The sequence below is a fragment of the Cervus canadensis genome, chromosome 8 (assembly GCF_019320065.1).
Source record: "Cervus canadensis isolate Bull #8, Minnesota chromosome 8, ASM1932006v1, whole genome shotgun sequence".
NCBI lineage: Eukaryota > Metazoa > Chordata > Mammalia > Artiodactyla > Cervidae > Cervus > Cervus canadensis.
The window spans coordinates 50,715,039-50,732,286 of NC_057393.1; the positions used below are offsets into that span (position 1 = coordinate 50,715,039).

Here is a 17,248-nt window from a genome sequence, read left to right on the forward strand (position 1 = left end):
CGAAATTACTTTCCAATGAACATATTATGATAGCTCAGATGATAAAGAATCTGCCTGCAATGCAGAAGACCTGGGTTTGATCCTTGGGTCTGATCCCTAGGTCAGGATGTTCCGCTGGAGAATGGAATGTCAACCCACTCCAGTATTCTTGCCTGGAGAATTCTATGGACATGGACATACCATGGGGTTGCAAAGAGTGGGACACAACTGAGCAACTAACACTTCATTTCACTTCACGAACTTATCATACAAGAAGTGGCCAACAGGTTTTAGAGTATGTAAGAAAGAAGTCTGAAAAATTAAAAAATATGGAAACTAGACTGAAAGCAAAGATCTTCCTGTATGGGTATATTCTTGATGCCTAGAATACGATAGTGAGTACTTAAAAATACTTGTTGAATTAGGGAGAAAAAGGCTGATTTTTAGGAAGTGAGAACACAATAACCTGTATGATCAAGGAGTCAGGAAACTGAGATATTCTGCAGCTCTGGGCCCTGAGAAGGATGCTGACAGGTCCTTGTGGAAAGTGACCCTTCGTTTTTCTTACAGGATAAACACGCAGACAAAGCAGAAAGGACTGCTGATTTGATATTACTGAGGCTTGCCCTCCCCATATAAACACTATTTGCCTTCTATGACTGGGGAGGATTTGTGACTCTGGGCTCCTTGCCAGGCGTCAGCATGTCATTGTTGAAGGTCCACAAACTCCCTTCCAGAAAAAGCCATTTCCCTTTTCAGCTGATCTGTTCTGTGGGAGAAATAGAGCGCTGTGGCTAGAACTGGCTCGTTTCTCTCCACCAGTGGCAGGAAAGCCAGGGTGAGCCAGTCCCTGAGGGCACGGGGACTGCACAGGGTATCTCTTACTGGAAGCTACAGTGTGGGGAGGAGGAGGCAGCTTTGGGGGTTTCCAAGAATGACCCAAGATGTTTTTCCAAAAGTTAAGGTGAAAGAAATGTAATGGTGTTAATAGCAATGAGCAAGTCTCCATGTGTTGGAATGGGGCTTCCTTTAAGTCACAATGTCAAGGGGAAAAAGCCAGGTGCAAAGTGAAAGAATTCTAGCTGCCCCCTATTTGAGAAGGAAGAAGAGGGCTCAGAGGAAGGGAGGAGCAAAGCACCATCTCAATAGATCTAAATTTGCATTATGTTCAAATTCACATTATTCATGTGGCAACCTACAGCCAGAATTTAATGCTTATAGAAATTAAAGACAGTGAGAATGCTATATGTTGAACTAATAGGATACAACCAAAACTATTTAAAGGGATAAACTTCTAGCCTCAGATGCTCAATAAGAAGAAAAAGGCAAAGGGATGCAGGCTGATGCAAAGGCATGATGTAACTGAGGGGAGTAGAGATGGTGTCCATGTGACATGATCCCATCTATGCAAAATTGCCTATTGTACCATATGTGACTGTGAAATATATTTTTTAAAGTTCAAGATGGTGAAATCTAATAAACTAAGCTTTCTGTTCAAGATGTTAGAAAAAATTAAGTAAAAATATAAAATGGAAGGATGTCATAAAGGTAAAAATATTGGGAATTTCCTGTGGTTCTTTGTTTAGGACACCAAGACTAAACTACAGGGGACACAGTTTCGATCCTTGGTCAGAGAACTAAGATCCCACAAACTGTGCAGAGCAACCAAAAAAAAAAAAAAGTAACAGTGTTATTGAATTTGAAAATAGGAAAAAAAAGTAGAAGTAATAAATCAAACCAAATAAAGAAGCATAAACAAATAGACAAATGTCTGGCAAATGTAATAAAAAAAAGATAACACAATTATGCTTGTATCAGAGACAATCTTTTGAAAACATTAAACTGTATATATTTTAATATTCTCTAATTCATGTTTCCCAGAAGCCACTCTGCCATTATGGCCCCAGGGAAGGCAGTCAAATGTCCACCATAGGAAGAAGGAGGCATTAGAAATGGGAAAGTGATTTTCAGACAAAGGGAGAAATGAAGAAAAAACCTTTTTGGTTCTTTCAAAAGGACGAGGAGGAAAGGAGAGGACCGCTAGAGATACAAACAATGCCAGGGTCCTTGTGTTACCCCTCCCTACATTTGATCTTAATGTTAAAATGGGGGAAGATTCATCGAGATAAACTGCCTCTTCTGTTCAAAAGCCTAAAGCACAGGGAGCTTATGTTTCTCCTCCCAACTAGTACTTTGTAAGGATGCTTCTCAGAGGGAGTTCCCCCCTCATTCTAGGGAGAAGAAGCAGCACGGAATGCTCATCCAAGGGGGAGCTAGAGGAAGCATGTCCCCAGCCCCAACTCCTGCTTCTCTTGTAGAATGCAAGGAATCCAGAAATCCTCTGAAGTTCCCAGTAACACATGGGGTGGGCTTCCCCAGGGCACAGTGGTAAAGAATCCTCCTGCTAATGCAGGAGACTTGGGTTTGATCCCCAGATCAGGAAGATCCCCTGGAAGAGGAAATGGTAGCCCACTGCAGTATTCTTAGCTGGAGAATCCCATGGACAGAGGAGCCTGGCAGGCCACAGTCCATAGGGTTGCAAAGAGTTGGACAAGGCTGAAGCAACTGAGCATGCATGCATGCATGGTAGCTCTATTTTTAGTTTTTTAAGGAACCTCCATACTGTTCTCTGGGCTCCCCTGTTGGCTCAGATGATAAAGAATCTACCTGCAATTCAGGAGACCTGGGTGTGATCCCTGGGTCAGGAAGATCCCGTGGGGGAGGAAATGGCAACCCATTCCAGTATTCTTGTCTGGAAAATTCCCCTGGACAGAGAAGCTTGGTGGGCTACAGTCCATGGGGTTGCAAAGACTAGGACATGATTGAGCAGGCATGCATTGACACATGGGGTAGGCAGCTGAGCTGGAAATCAATGAGCCAGCCATAGGACCACCTCGTGAGAGCAAAGTGACCCCAAAGCAGAGGTTGTGATGGAGACGTGGACCAGGGCTCTGCGAATTATGGGCTTTGGACCTGCCTTACCTGGGAGTTTGTTACGAATGCACACTCTCGGCCCTAGCTCAGACCTATAATCAGAACCTCTGGGTGTGATACCAGGAATCTGTTTTGACAAGCTCTCCAGTTAATTGCTCTATGTACTGAAGATTGATGAGTACTGGTGAAGACAGACTGTCCAGGAGACTAATGGAGAAAGTGGCTAGGCTCAGAGGGTTTGCAGGAGTCAGGGGTCAAGGGCTCAGGTGGTAGAGAGGGACCCCCAGAGGCTTCATGCTAAACAGAGCTCCAAGGTCTGCCTCAGAACTAGCCCCTTCCTCCCAACACACACCATGCTCCCATCAACCCAGATCCCCATTTCAGAAGACGACTAAATATTGACTGGCAATATATTAATATCTCTAATAAGAGATACAGACCAGAAGAGATGGCAGAACTTTTTAGATGGCAGGTCTAAATTCTTGTCATTGCTCCACTTGATAGAGACTACTTTGTGATAATTAAACAGAAAGTTTTAAACTGTATTCTTCTGCACCTGAGGAGACTGCTTATCTTCTTATCCCACCATATATAAACAATTTGAATAATAAAATGTTGTTTGCAATCGAAACAGTGAGTGCTAATAAAGAATGATATAAATATACAAGGGAATACTAAGCAGCTAATAAAAACTAGGTGGTTGCCTTTTTTTCCTGACAAATGTTCATGATTATTCTTAACTGGTAGAAAGAAAATCATAAAACAGTATCACAAGATTCATTTTGTAAAGAGTTTGTGTGTGTGTGTGTGTGTGTACACATATATAGGAAAAACACATGAAATTTATATACCAAATATATTTTGGTTGTCTTGAGGCGTAATGTTACAAGCAGCTTTTCTTCTTTTCTTTTTCCTTTTTTTGTTCATCCGCATTGTTGATTTTTTCTATAATATATATAAATTAATTGTGTTGTTTCACCAAAAAAAATTGTACAAGGATGTTTATCAAAGTGAGCTTTAGCGAAAAAAAAACTAAATTTAAAAATGAGGATGGTTAAATATTTTTTAAGTGATAGCTAAAATTTATTGAGTGCTTATTATGGAACAGATGCTATTTTAAGCACTTGGCATGTATCCGTTTATTTAAATCTCACAACTGCCCTGTGAAGTAGGTCATTTTACAGAGGTGGGAACTGAAGCTGTGTGTCCCCAAAGTCACACGTCTAGAAAGTGGCAGAGCCAGGACTGCAGCCCAGAAGATGGGACTGGTACTCCTAAGCTCTTACCCAGCGGAGCTGCTTTGGGCTCTGCCACGAACATGGAATAGTCACAACAGGAGACCAGGTATCGCTTCAATCTAATGTCCAAAGGGAAATTTGAAAATATAAGTGGATATATATATATATATAATGAAAAAATGCCTGTAAGATAAGTGAAAAAAGCAAGTCATAGAGTTATGTGAAACATCAGGGTCAGCCTCAACCTCCCCATCCAAGACCAGCTTCCTCTCACTTACACAAGTCAGGAGAAGGTCTGACCTGGGTATCTCAGGAGGGGTCCTTGCTGGACGTCCTCAGCATTCAAGCTGTTCCTAGATTCTATTGACTAGGTGGCTGCTTGTTGCTCGTCCTCCAAGACAGCTCACACATGGGGGCTGGCAGGTGGGGAGTCATGCAGGAAGCCCCCTCTTCTACCTCCCTCCTGTAGTCCCCAAGACTTTCTCTCCATGTACCAGCCATATAAACAAGCACATTTCCATTTCCCAAATAATTTCCTAGATTGTAATTGTTTGGTAAAAGTTATGCACAAACATGGCTAAGAGAATTAAGAGGAGAAGGAGAAGGAAGGGGAGGATGATAAAGCAGTATCTTGCACCGCCACTGACCACAGCCCAGCTCTCCCTGGACGAGCACTTTTATTCATCATTTATTAATTTTAGACATTCTCTCTTTACTTCCTTCGGATCATGATTTAGCTTTCTTGCGTCATCATTCCCTCCTTCCATTCTCCCAATATAGTTCCATTACTATTTTGGTTAAATCAATAAACAGGCTACCTGATTATGTCCACGTTGACAATTGTCTCCTTAGAGGGGGAGTATGTTATCAGTAGATTTCCTTTCTTTGTGTCTTTCTTTACTGAAGTCCTCACATTCTTTCTTTTCTTCTTTTAAACAGTAACCACAAAAGCAAGGCTTCTGTGGTACAGGTATGCAGTTATCTCCTTTTTTTTCCAGAAGGCAAAGCCTTCTCCTTGCAGTGGCATCTGTCTACTCTGACCTGGGCCTCCTGATCCCTGATGTCATTCAGGGCCTTTGATTAGGGCATAAAAGAAGAGGATTTGTCTCATGGAAGGTGGTAATTAGCATTTCTCCCTAGAATCCAAAGAAACAGTGCCAAAGAGAGGAGCTGCTCACAGAGGGGCCCCTCAGAGCATGACCCAGGTCCTAATTTAGCTCTAGGTCCCCTTCTTGCACCAGCTCCGCTGTGGTGATGCCTCCTTCTTTAAACCCCCACTCAACTTTTGAGCAACACAGCTCCCATCTGAGGAACAGTATATCATCATGTGCATGCTCAGTCATGTTTAACTCTTTGCGACCCTATGAACTGTAGCCCGCCAGGATCATCTGTCCATAGGATTCTCCAGGCAAGAATAGTGGAGTGGGTTGCCATGCCCTTCTCCAGGGGGGTCTTCCCCACCCAAGGATTGAACCCGAGTCTCCTGCATCTCCAGCATTGCAGGCAGATTCTTTACTGCTGAGCCACTGAGGAAGCCCTCTCACTCCCCACACCCATGCCTTTACCCCAGACCCAAGTCTGTCATCCGCTGGGCTTTGCAAGGATGATGGGGAGCTCCTACCCCATAATCTAGTCCCCTGCACATCCTGGGCCGGGAGGGACTTTGGTCCTCAGATGTCGAGGATCGAGGTAGATGCCGTCATTGGGTCAGCTTTCCTTTGCCACATTCCTACCAGGGATGCACCTGTTACATCCAGCTTCCTCAAATGATGCAGCTGTTAAACCCAGCGTCAACACCCATATGTCCCAAGGACAAACAGCAATGCTAGTAGTCAGAGACAGTGTCCAAACCCACAATGAGCAGGGACTTCTTCCCTGAGCAGCTCCCTAATTAGAAGTGCACCTCCCTATTTCCTGGGAGTCTGTATGCCACATTGTCAGGCTGTGTCATGCCTGGTTTATTTCCTGCCTCTCCTTGGGCCTGGCCTGAAAACTAAAGGAGCCACATTATGCCCCAGAGGAAGCTCCCTTGGTTACTCGGAAAGGAGCTGTGAAATGATGCTTCTAACAATGCCTTCGCTTCATCCTCAGCCAAGGGCTTTTGATCCTCCAAGTCCTTCTGGAGGAAATGGAGATAATAGCCAATTCTTCCCACTACAAAGATGGGTAGTATGTTTTCAATTCTATACATATTGGGAAAAAATTGGAAGGAAATATACCGATATACTAATGTTAATAGTTGTTATCTCTGGGTATGGATGTATCAATGGGAAGGATTACTTTTCTTTTTTTACTATTCTGCATTTTCCGATTTTAAAGATCTCTATATACCATGAAGTGCTATTTGACAAATCTTTCAAAATATTATTTAAAATATGCAAGGAATTCCCTGACGCTCCAGTGATTAAGACCCCAAGCTTCCACTGTAGGGGGTGAAGATTCCATTCCTGGTAGGGAAGTTTTCTCATGCTTTGCTTCATGGCTCAAACATAGCTAGGGTGAGAAAGCCCATCTTGAATCTGGACTGAAAACAAGCTGAAAACAGGCCAATGTGGACACATCTGACCCCTGGGGTCATGAGAGCAGAGGTTCTACAAGACAGGTCAGTTCAGGATGGTAGAGGCTGTGTGGTCTCTGCTGATGGCCTAGCACCCAGAGTGGTGCCTGGTGCGTAATAAGCATTCAAAATACATTTTAAAAGTGCCTTTGTGAGTGAATGAGAAGAGAGGCATTCCCACAGGTTTAGCCTGATCCAATCAGGCTTGGTTATCAAGAAGGAGCCAGACCTGGCGTCTCTCAGCTTTGTCCCTCAGCCCAACTGTTAATGTCTAAGTTCCGGGAGAACAGGATGTAGCAAGTAAAGCCTAGAGAGCTGTGTTTCTAAAGACAAACATCCTGCTTTATAATAACAGCAAGAAAATCCATCACAGATGGAAAATTATACTCACTCCCTTGCTTACTTGAAGACCATCTCAGTCTTCTGACTAGAGGGACTCACCGCGAAATAAAGTCAAGCCCGTCCTGCTGGAGTTGAAGTGTCTGGTGAAGCAGCAGCAGCAGCCAGCCAGCCACGGGGACTTGGTCCTGAGCGGCTTAGCTTTCACCCTGTGGATTATTGTTGTGAAGATTCAGCAGACCAGTAAGATGCTCCATGCCAATTTCCTATTTGGGGGAGGATGATGGCCATTTCTATCTGTGTGTTTTTTCCCACCTGCCAAGTCTAGAAGCTAATTTTTGAGTCAGGAGACAGTAGCATATATGAGAAGTGAGATTTTTCATTTCAATCGTCCCTGATCATTAGGTCTGTGGCCTAATCCTTCCTTGCTCTTACCTCTAAATAACACTGTGGTGCCTGCATCAGTGTTCTTAGCATTTTTGCCAAACCTCAATGTCTCAGGGACGAGGCCTTGCTTTTAGGTTCAAGTGACTATTTTTTCCCTTTCCTTGGCAGTGCATCTGTATGAAACAGCTCAAAACACCTTTGCTGAGGGAGGCAGATGTTCCCAGAACAGTGGGTGCCTGAAAAAAAGATGTCCACTTGTGCAAAGGCACAAGTATTCTCTACCTCACTTTAATCTCTGGGCTATAAAGAGGACCATTGTAGAGAGGGGTCCTCTGTATCATCTTCTCTAAAACCGGGATCAGGAGGCTGGTGAGCACCCCTCAGAAGTCAAAGGGGACTGGACATGCCCACTGGCCTTTCACATACTGTACTTTCTTTGAACCTTGTGATTTTATGTCAAGGTGGTTCAAAGAGGGTGCCAGTCTTCCAGTTAAATCCTAGTCTAGATATTGCTACGAACGTGACTTATAGATAATGATTGACAGTTACAATGAATTGACTTGGGGAAAAAAAAGGCAGATCACAAAAATAAAGCAGGGATGAAGCGGGGACTTCCCTAGACGTCCACTGGTTAAGACTATGCACTTCCAAAGTAGGGTGTGCAGATTTGATCCCTGTTCTGGGAACTAAGATCCCACATGCTGAGTGGTACAGTAAAAAAAAAATAATAAATAAACCAACAGATTACCCTCCATAATGTGGGTGGTTTTCAATCTATCCATGAAAGGCCTTAAGAGCAAATAACTGAGATTTCCCAGAGAAGACATTCTGCCTCAAGACTGTAACATAGACATTCAGCCTGAGTTTTCCAGCCGGCTGGCCTGATTTATGGATTTCAAACTGGCCAGTCTCCATAATTACATGAGTCAATGCCTTAAAATAAATCTCTTTCTCTTTTTTTTCCTTCCTGCTCTCCCTCCTTCTCATCCCACATCCCCTCTCCATATACATACATCCTGTTGCTTCTGTTTCTCTAGGGATTCTGACTGATACTGACAAAGACTCCCTCCTTGATCTTCTTGACTAGAGTGCATCCTTGGCCTGCGAAGTCTAGTTTCACCAAATAATCCTTCTAAACCAGTTTATGAAGAATTTTCCCCAATCACCCTTTGACTTCCAATCAAACTCCTTTTGCTCCACTTTTATCAAGAGCCAATCAAATTCCTCTTCTTCCCAACTCTTGATACTTCATCAAGTTCCTCAAGTGTCTCCTTCATCCTGCCCTGGTTATAAATCCCCTCCTATCTCCATTTATATTGAAAGTTGAGTTTAGTCTCTCTTCTGTTGCAATAGTCTTGAATAAACTCTGTCTTGCTGTTTTTTAACAAGCATCCACGAATCATTTCCCTTTAATAATACAGACCCAAGCCCAAGACCATTTATTATAAATTTGGATTCTATAATATTCCAGAGTCAGGCTCAGTTTCTCAGTTCAGTTCAGTCAGTTCAGTTGCTCAGTCGTGTCTGACTCTTTGCTACCCCAGGAACTGCAGCATGCCAGGCCTCCCTGTCCATCACCAACTCCCGGAGTTTACTCAAACTCATGTCCATTGAGTTGGTGATGCCATCCAACCATCTCATCCTCTGTCATCCCCTTCTCCTCCCACCTTCAATCTTTCCCAGCATCAGGGTCTTTTCCAATGAGTCAGTTCTTCACATCAGGTGGCCAAAATATTGGAGTTTCAGCTTCAACATCAGTCCTTCCAATGAATATTCAGGACTGATTTCCTTTAGGATGGACTGGTTGGATCTCCTTACAGTCCAGGGGACTCTCAAGAGTCTTCTCCAACACCACAGTTCAAAAGCATCAATTCTTTGATGCTCAGCTTTCTTTACAGTCCAACTCTCACATCCATGCATGACTACTGGAAATATCATAGCTATGCTGTCTAGGTTAGTCATAACTTTTCTTCCAAGGAGCAAGCATCTTTTAATCTCGTGGCTGCAGTCACCATCTGTAGTGATTTTGGAGCCCCCCAAAATAAAGTCTCTCTCTGTTTCCACTGTTTCCCCATCTGTTTGCCATGAAGTGATAGGACCAGATGCCATTATCTTAGTTTTCTGAATGCTGAGTTTTAAGTCAACTTTTTCACTCTCCTCTTTCACTTTCATCAAGAGACTCTTTAGTTCTTTTTTGCTTTCTGCCATAAGGGTGGTGTCATCTGCATATCTGAGGTTATTGATATTTCTCCCAGCAATCTTGATTCCAGCTTGTGCTTCACCAAGCCCAGCGTTTCTCATTGTGTACTCTGCATATAAGTTAAATAAGCACGGTGACAAGATAAGCCTTGACATACTCCTTTCCCTATCTGGAACCACTCTGTTATTCCATGTCCAGTTCTAACTGTTGCCTCCTGACCTGCATACAGATTTCCCAGGAGGAGGTCAGGTGGTCTTATATTCCCATGTCTTGAAGAATTTTCCAATTTGTTGTGGTCCACACAATCAAAAGCTTTGGCATAGTCAATAAAGCAGAAATAGATGTTTTTCTGGAAATCTCTTGCTTTTTTGATGATCTAACGGATGTTGGCAGTTTGATCTCTGGTTCCTCTCTGCCTTTTCTAAATTCAGCTTGACCATCTGGAAGTTCATGGTTCACGTTCTGCTGAAGCCTGGCTTGGAGAATTTTGAGCATTACTTTACTAGCGTGTGATAAGACTACAATTGTGCGGTAGTTTGAGCGTTCTCAGTTTCTCATGTGGTTACCAGTTCCCGTGTTCCTATAGCAATCAGTAACAGGAACTGAAATCAAGAAGAGCCTATGGGCTTGCCTGGGGTACACCAAACAGGTGGAGCTGAGAGATTGTGCTATAGTAGATCCACTAAGGGGTGCTGTCTAGAATGGAAGGCTGTAGCTCTAATGAGTGGGAAAGCTTCTGAATCCCTTTGGTCTATGTGGCTAAGCCAGATGGCTAGCTGCCATCTGTCATGAAGTAGGGCCCAGGAACTGAAAAGCAAGTCTGTTTAATTATAAGCAACTTGTCTTGTGTATAGAATGTCATTTGTCAGTATATCTGCAAGACCCACAGGGACCTCGGCGGTATCATATTTTGGGGATGATAAGGAAGCCAGATTAGGTCATCGCAGGACTGGAGAACCTTTCTGCAAAGCAGCTGGTGATCCGCAGGGGCAGGGCATGTGCTCGTCGGGTGAGGGAGTCAGGGTGGCAGCTGCTCCGTTAAACAGAGAGCCGTCATTCTTCCGACAGTCGGCCCTCACAGGGGACGGGGCTCAGCTGTCATCTAAGCGTGTCGGAGCCTGTTCCCCCAGCCTCTGGGCAGGGGACCGTGAGATCCATGCTGGGGACACAGCCCCAGACAAGTGTTCAGCAAGGAAAACCAGTCAGAAGCCAGGTCGGATGGACAAGGATGGGAGAAGCGGTGGCCTGGGATTCACTGGAAATCTGGCAAGAGGTTCAACTGTGATACAGCTGCTGGGTTGAGGCCATGAGAGCCTCCTGTCCTGGTTGGGAATGTTCAGCAGATGGGTGGGGCTGCTTCTGCAGAGGAATGACAATCCAACAGGGAGGGCCCAGGGCAGCAGGGAGGCCAAGTCCATCCTGCCTTTCCAGCTCTGCTTCAAGGAATATGGAGACATGGTAAGGACTGTCTCCCTTTTATTGTTGAAACTCTGCCTCTTCCTTCAGTGACCTGCATCACTGTACAGTAATGATGATTATAAAGATATGTAAAGATGAGTGAATACTTTCCATAAGTCAAGCATAAGACATACATAATTGCATACAAGCAACCCAATTATCCCCATTTTACAGATGGGAAAGCTGAGGCCTACGGGCTAAACAAATGCACCCCAGATTATGCAGCTAGTGGAAACAATGTGCATGCAAACACCCTGAATTGGCACTTAACCACCAGGCTATTATCTTACTATAAAAGGTTTATAACAAAAAAAAAAAAAGGCTTATACCAAAGTGTGCTATTTGCTGAACTGACCACATCTCAGGAATGGTTTCAAGATGGGCTTCAAGTCCTAGTGTGTGAAGCCCCTTCTGCTCACTGGCACATAACCACACACCAGGAAACCCCTAGGTTGCAGTCAAGCACTGGTGCTCTCTGGCTTGTCACTTTCCAGAGCATTGCCAGTCCAAGTTTTCAGGAATGGTCTCTTTTTTTTTTTTTCCCCAAAAAAGCTGTTTCCAGGCTTTTTTTTTTGGCACCTAGAGGTGCTTCCTTGAAGGCTGAAGATGTGTGTATGGAAAGAGCAGTATCTCCTGACTTCAACTAGAGTACCAAAGAGTAAAGAATCCACAGTATTTATGATCTAATCCAAATGCTCTTTAGTTCTTCTTAGATTAGTCAAGGGTCCACTGTGTTTGTTTACTTTTTTGGAAATAGCAACATCCTGAGTGTAAGGAGCTGGAGCTCTGGACTGAGAGAGACCTGGAATGAATTTCTTTCCCCACTGCCGATTAGCTCATTGGTGACCTCCCGCAAGTTACTTAAATTCTCTGTGCCTTGGGTTCTTTATCAGGAGGAAAATGCCGACATATCATATGCCCACACATAGTATGGTGAGAATCAACTAAAATAATTTTAATAAAGCACTTAGTCCAGTGACAACACAGAGTACATACATTGTAAGAGTATCCACTCTTTTCTTCCTCCTGGCTAAAAAGGTTATGTGGGTCCAAAGGCAGCTCTCATCAGGCCAGAGGGCCTCGGCTGATTCAGGTTTTGTTTCGTTTTAAGAGAAGTTTTATTCCTAGGGGTCCTCAGCTCTGCCAACCAGTGTTCCCTACCATTTCCACAGTAGCCTGTTGTTCACACATCAGCCTTGTTCAGTGCAGGAGACGATTACACAAGGGCAAGACGACCAGGAGCTGACAATCACCTGAGGATCCTGAAGCTGCCTCCCAACGTTTGTGTAGAGAAATTCTAATTTGTTCATCTGTCAGGGCCGGTAGCAAATCATTCTTTCCTAAATCCCAGGGCCACCTGCCTGATACCTGGAGCAAATAGTTCTTTTCTAGTCAATAAAGAAGGCGGGTGGGGGGTGGCTATTGGGTAGGTAAACAATTAACAGTATCTGCCATGACATGAGACACTCACCAACAAGACACCCTTCTGTGGCCACCATACAGTTGACCTCTAACTGTCTTTTCCCAGCTTATTAACCAGAATAAATTGCTCTTGTGTCTTTTATGCCTGGTTTGCACAAGCCAACTACGTGTGTCTCTCTGAATAAACAGCCTTTTAAGGGATGGGGCTGGATCTCTGGGCAGAGAGCAAGGGAAAAAAAAATGAGGCTGATGTGCAACGCAGAGTTTGTTTGTTTGTTTTTTTGTCTCTGAGGAGACAGGGGTAAATGATGTTCCTACCACATTTGGCCTGATCACAGGTGCATAATTCCGAAGCTGTTGCTTGCTGGGTTAATAAGCAGGTTGAAGGAGAATGTTCTATGACTACTCCCCAGGCAGTTGTCTTTGGAAGAATTTGAAACATTTTCAGAGCAGTGTGTAATGAAGCCAAGAGGGGTGAAAGTGGTTTCTATCACAAAGTGTTTATGATTATTAACACTTGATTCCTTGATAATATAAAGGGCACACAGGAGTTCTGAGGCAGGACGATGCTGTCACCTTGACACCCCAGACTGCTTTCCACTTAAAAGTTTAATCTGAAGAGCTCCAAACAATAGGTTGGTAGCAAATCTTTACCTTGTATAAAGATTTGGATGAATTTGTTGCTACAGAGTCCTTTCTTTATACTCTCCATCCTCCAAATGGAAGACTTAAATCCAAGGTTTCTCAAACAGAAAATGTATTTTCCTTCTAATGGGGGTTACCGAGTCTTGGACAAAATGCTTTGATTGTAGCTTTCTTTATTAATGAGATCATTTGTCTTATCCACCCATAATGAGTGTACTGTGTAGAAAATCACACCAAGCATGGGGCGTGCCAGGCTCAATTGAGCCATTTGTGATGGGACCACTAGAAAGGCAGATTAAAGAACTACTTTAGACAGTGGTATCTGGACTTCCACAAGGCACAGATGAATACATTCTAATTACTCAAAGATGGAAGTGAGGGGTGGGGCTGGATGCAATATCATAGAGAGAGTCATAATTGGTTGTTTTGATAGGGATACAGTGAAGGGACAAAGGAGGTAATTATATAGTTAATCCCACTAGGGGGCTGTAAGTAGAAAAAATATGGGATACCCCTGTAAATTAATGATCATTCAAGAAGTCAGGTTTGCTTAACCACAAAACCAAGCTGGTTTGCTTAGCAACAAAACCATGCAACAGAAGTGTGAGACACGCCCCCAAACAACAAAACAGTGGTGGCATAAGAACCACATCCTGCCCAGGGAGCTCAGTAAATTAGCGATCCCTAGGACATGCTCTCTGAATACATAAAAAAAAAAAAAAATCCAATAATTTGTGGACCTAGCTTGACCATGTAGGGACAAAAAAATTCCCCTGCCCAACCTGCAGGAGGCACTGATGATGATGGAAGCATGAAGTCTACTTGAGAAAGACAAAGAAGGTCTTCTCCCCCTCCCCACTTCTCCTTTGACTGTAAAACTGTAGAGACAAAGGTTCGATATCTGGGTTGGGAAGATTCCTTGGAAGAGGGCCTGGCAACCCACTCCAGTATTCTTGCCTAGGAGCCTGGTAGGCTATAGTCCACAGGGTCACAAAAGAGTCGAACACAGCAACTAAACAACAAATACAAAGACATTAAATTCCTTAACTTAGGATATCTGGTTTTCTTTAACAGTAATCTTTTGATGTTCCTGACTACCTTCCCTTTGTTGCAAAATTCTTGTATATGCTAGCTTCTCCCTTTCCACCTCCTCAGAGCAGTTTCTCAGCGCTATCTGAACTGCTATTTCTGTTGCAGTCCTCATTTTGCCCGAAATAAAACTTAACTTGCAACTTTCTTGTGCATTTTAAAAAAATCAACAGGTCCTATGTATGTCTTGTTAGATTCACCACTAAGTATTCCATTGTCTTTGGATAATTATCAATGGTATTGTATTTTAATTTCAGTTCCACATGTTAGTGACTAGTATATAGAACTATAATTGTTTTATGTTTTTCTTTTATTTTGTGAACTTGTGGAACTCACTTATTAGTTCCAGGTGTTTATTTATATATTTGTTGGTATTTTCTACATTGACAATCCTTTCCTCTGCAAATAGAGGTAGTTTTATTTCTTCTTTTTCAATCTTTACGCCAACTATATCCTTTCCTTGAGTTGACTTTAAGGGTGAGAAGTTTTAGTGTCATATTGAATAGGACATGTGAAAGTGGATATCCTTGCTTTGCTCATGATCTTAGGGAGAAAGCATTCAGTTTTTCACCTTACCGTAGAATGTTAGTTGTAAGTTTTTGTAGATGTCTTACCAAATTAAGAAATGATATTTGTCTGGCCTAAAGAACTTTATTCTATTTTTCTGAGAATTTTTATTATGACTGGGTGTTGAACTTCATCAAATGCTTTTTCTGCATCTATTGGTATGATCATGTGATTTTTATTCTTTAGTCTGTTAGTATGGTGGATTATTTCAACTGAAGAAAAATGCTCAACCTAAAACTTCTGAGTCATGTTTCATTCAGGGACCCTACTGAGGACCAAAGCCTGAAAGACGGCCTTTCAGACAGCTCTGAGGAACTGCTCCTAAGAGGTAAGAGAGAAGCCAGGATAGATAGGAGTTTGTCATGAAAAACAACATCAGTATGTAGTTGAGGGTCATAAAATTACCCTTATGGCAGAAAGTGAAGAAGAATTAAAGAACCTCTTGATGAAAGTGAAAGAGGAGAGTGAAAAAGTTGGCTTAAAGCTCAACATTCAGAAAACTAAGATCATGGCATCCAGTCCCATCACTTCATGGAAAATAGATGGGGAAACAGCGGAAACAATGGCTGACTTAATTTTTCTGGGCTCCAAAATCATGGCAGATGGTGACTGCAGCCACGAAATTAAAAGATGCTTACTCCTTAGGAAAGTTATGACCAACCCAGACAGCATATTAAAAAACAGAGACATTACTTTGCCAACAAAGGTCCGTCTAGTCAAGGCTATGGTTTTTCCAGTAGTCATGTATGGATGTGAGAGTTGGACTATAAAGAAAACTGAGCACCGAAGAATTGGTGCTTTTGAACTGTGGTGTTGGAGAAGACTCTTGAGAGTCCCTTGGACTGCAAGGAGATCCAACCAGTCCATCCTAAAGGAGATCAGTCCTGGGTGTTCATTGGAAGGACTGATGTTGAAGCTGAAACTCCAATATTTTGGCCACCTGATGGGAAGAACTGACTCATTTGAAAAGACCCTGATGCTGGGAAAGATTGAGGGCAGGAGGAGAAGGGGACGGCAGAGGATGAGATGGTTGGATGGCATCACCGACTCGATGGACATGGGTTTGGGTAGACTCCGGGAGTTGGTGATGGACAGGGAGGCCTGGTGTGCTGCAGTTCATGGGGTTGCAAAGAGCTGGATATGACTGAGCGACTGAACTGATCTGAATTGAATCACAAAAAAACCAGACATCTCAAGTTGATGATTTTAGTGCTTTTTCTATGTATGGGAAGATACAAGAGTTTGAACCACACTGAAATTATTCCTTAGATATTCAACTTAGCTATTTAGGGCCAGTATCTTGTTTTTCTCCATTCTGAATTCCCCTCAGGGTGCACCATAGGGAGGTAGCAGCTGCAGTGGCTGATGGCTTGATGGTGGGCAACATTTGCTGTTTACTGGAATAGCAGTCAGCATTCTTTGTTTACTGAAATGGCAGATGACATTCTTGGTCCACAGTAACATTGATAGATTTTTCCCATATTGAACCAGCCTTATGTCCCTGGGAATAAACTCCTCTTGATCATGTTTTTAGGTATAATTGTTTTTAAGTGTTGTTGATTTCTATTTGCTGATATTCTGTCAAGCGCTTTTGTGTCTTATACTCATGAAGAATATTAGTCTGTATTGACCATCTGGTGATGTCCAAGTGTAGAGTTTTCTCTTGTGTTACTTGAAGAGAGTGTTTGCTATGACCAGTGCATTCTCTTGGCAAAACTCTATTAGCCTTTGCCCTGTTTCATTCTGTACTCTAAGGCCAAATTTGCCTGTTACTCCAGGTATCTCTTGACTTTCTACTTTTGCATTCCAGTTCCCTATAACCAAAAGGACATCTTTTTTAGATGTTAGTTCTAGAAGGTCTTGTAGGTCTTCATATAACCGTTCAACTTCTTTAGCATTACTGGTGAGGGCATAGACTTGGATTACTGTGATATAGAATGGTTTGCCTTGGAAACAAACAGAGATCATTCTATCATTCTTGAGACTGCATCCAAGTACTTCATTTCATACTCTTGTTGACTACAATGGCTACCCCATTTCTTCTAAGGGATTCTTGCCCACAGTAGTAGATATAATGGTCATCTGAGTTAAATTCACCCATTCCAGTCCATTTTAGTTCACTGATTCCTAAAATGTTGGCATTCACTCTCGCCATCTCCTGTTTGACCACTTCCAACTTGCACTGATTCATGGACCTAACATTCCAGGTTTCTATGCAATATTGCCCTTTACAGCATCGGACTTTGCTTCTATCACCAGTCACATCCACAACTGGGTGTTGTTTTTGCTTTGGCTCTGCCTCTTCAATCTTCCTGGGGTTATTTCTCCATTGATCTCCAATCATATTGATTATATTCTTTGCAGCCAAAGATGGAGAAGCTCTATATGGTCAGCAAAAACAAGACTGGGAGCTGACTGTGGCTCAGATCGTGA

The 17,248-nt window shown here is 42.9% G+C and overlaps 1 long non-coding RNA gene across 1 annotated transcript; it reads left to right on the top strand.

Annotated features, from left to right (window-relative positions):
• The first annotated feature begins 1,027 nt into the window (after window positions 1–1,027).
• Window positions 1,028–16,928, top strand: LOC122446756. Its single transcript, XR_006270995.1, has 4 exons — window positions 1,028–1,039; window positions 10,028–10,038; window positions 15,202–15,207; window positions 16,811–16,928. It is a non-coding gene; the product is annotated as an uncharacterized LOC122446756 (long non-coding RNA).
• The last annotated feature ends 320 nt before the right edge of the window (window positions 16,929–17,248 follow it).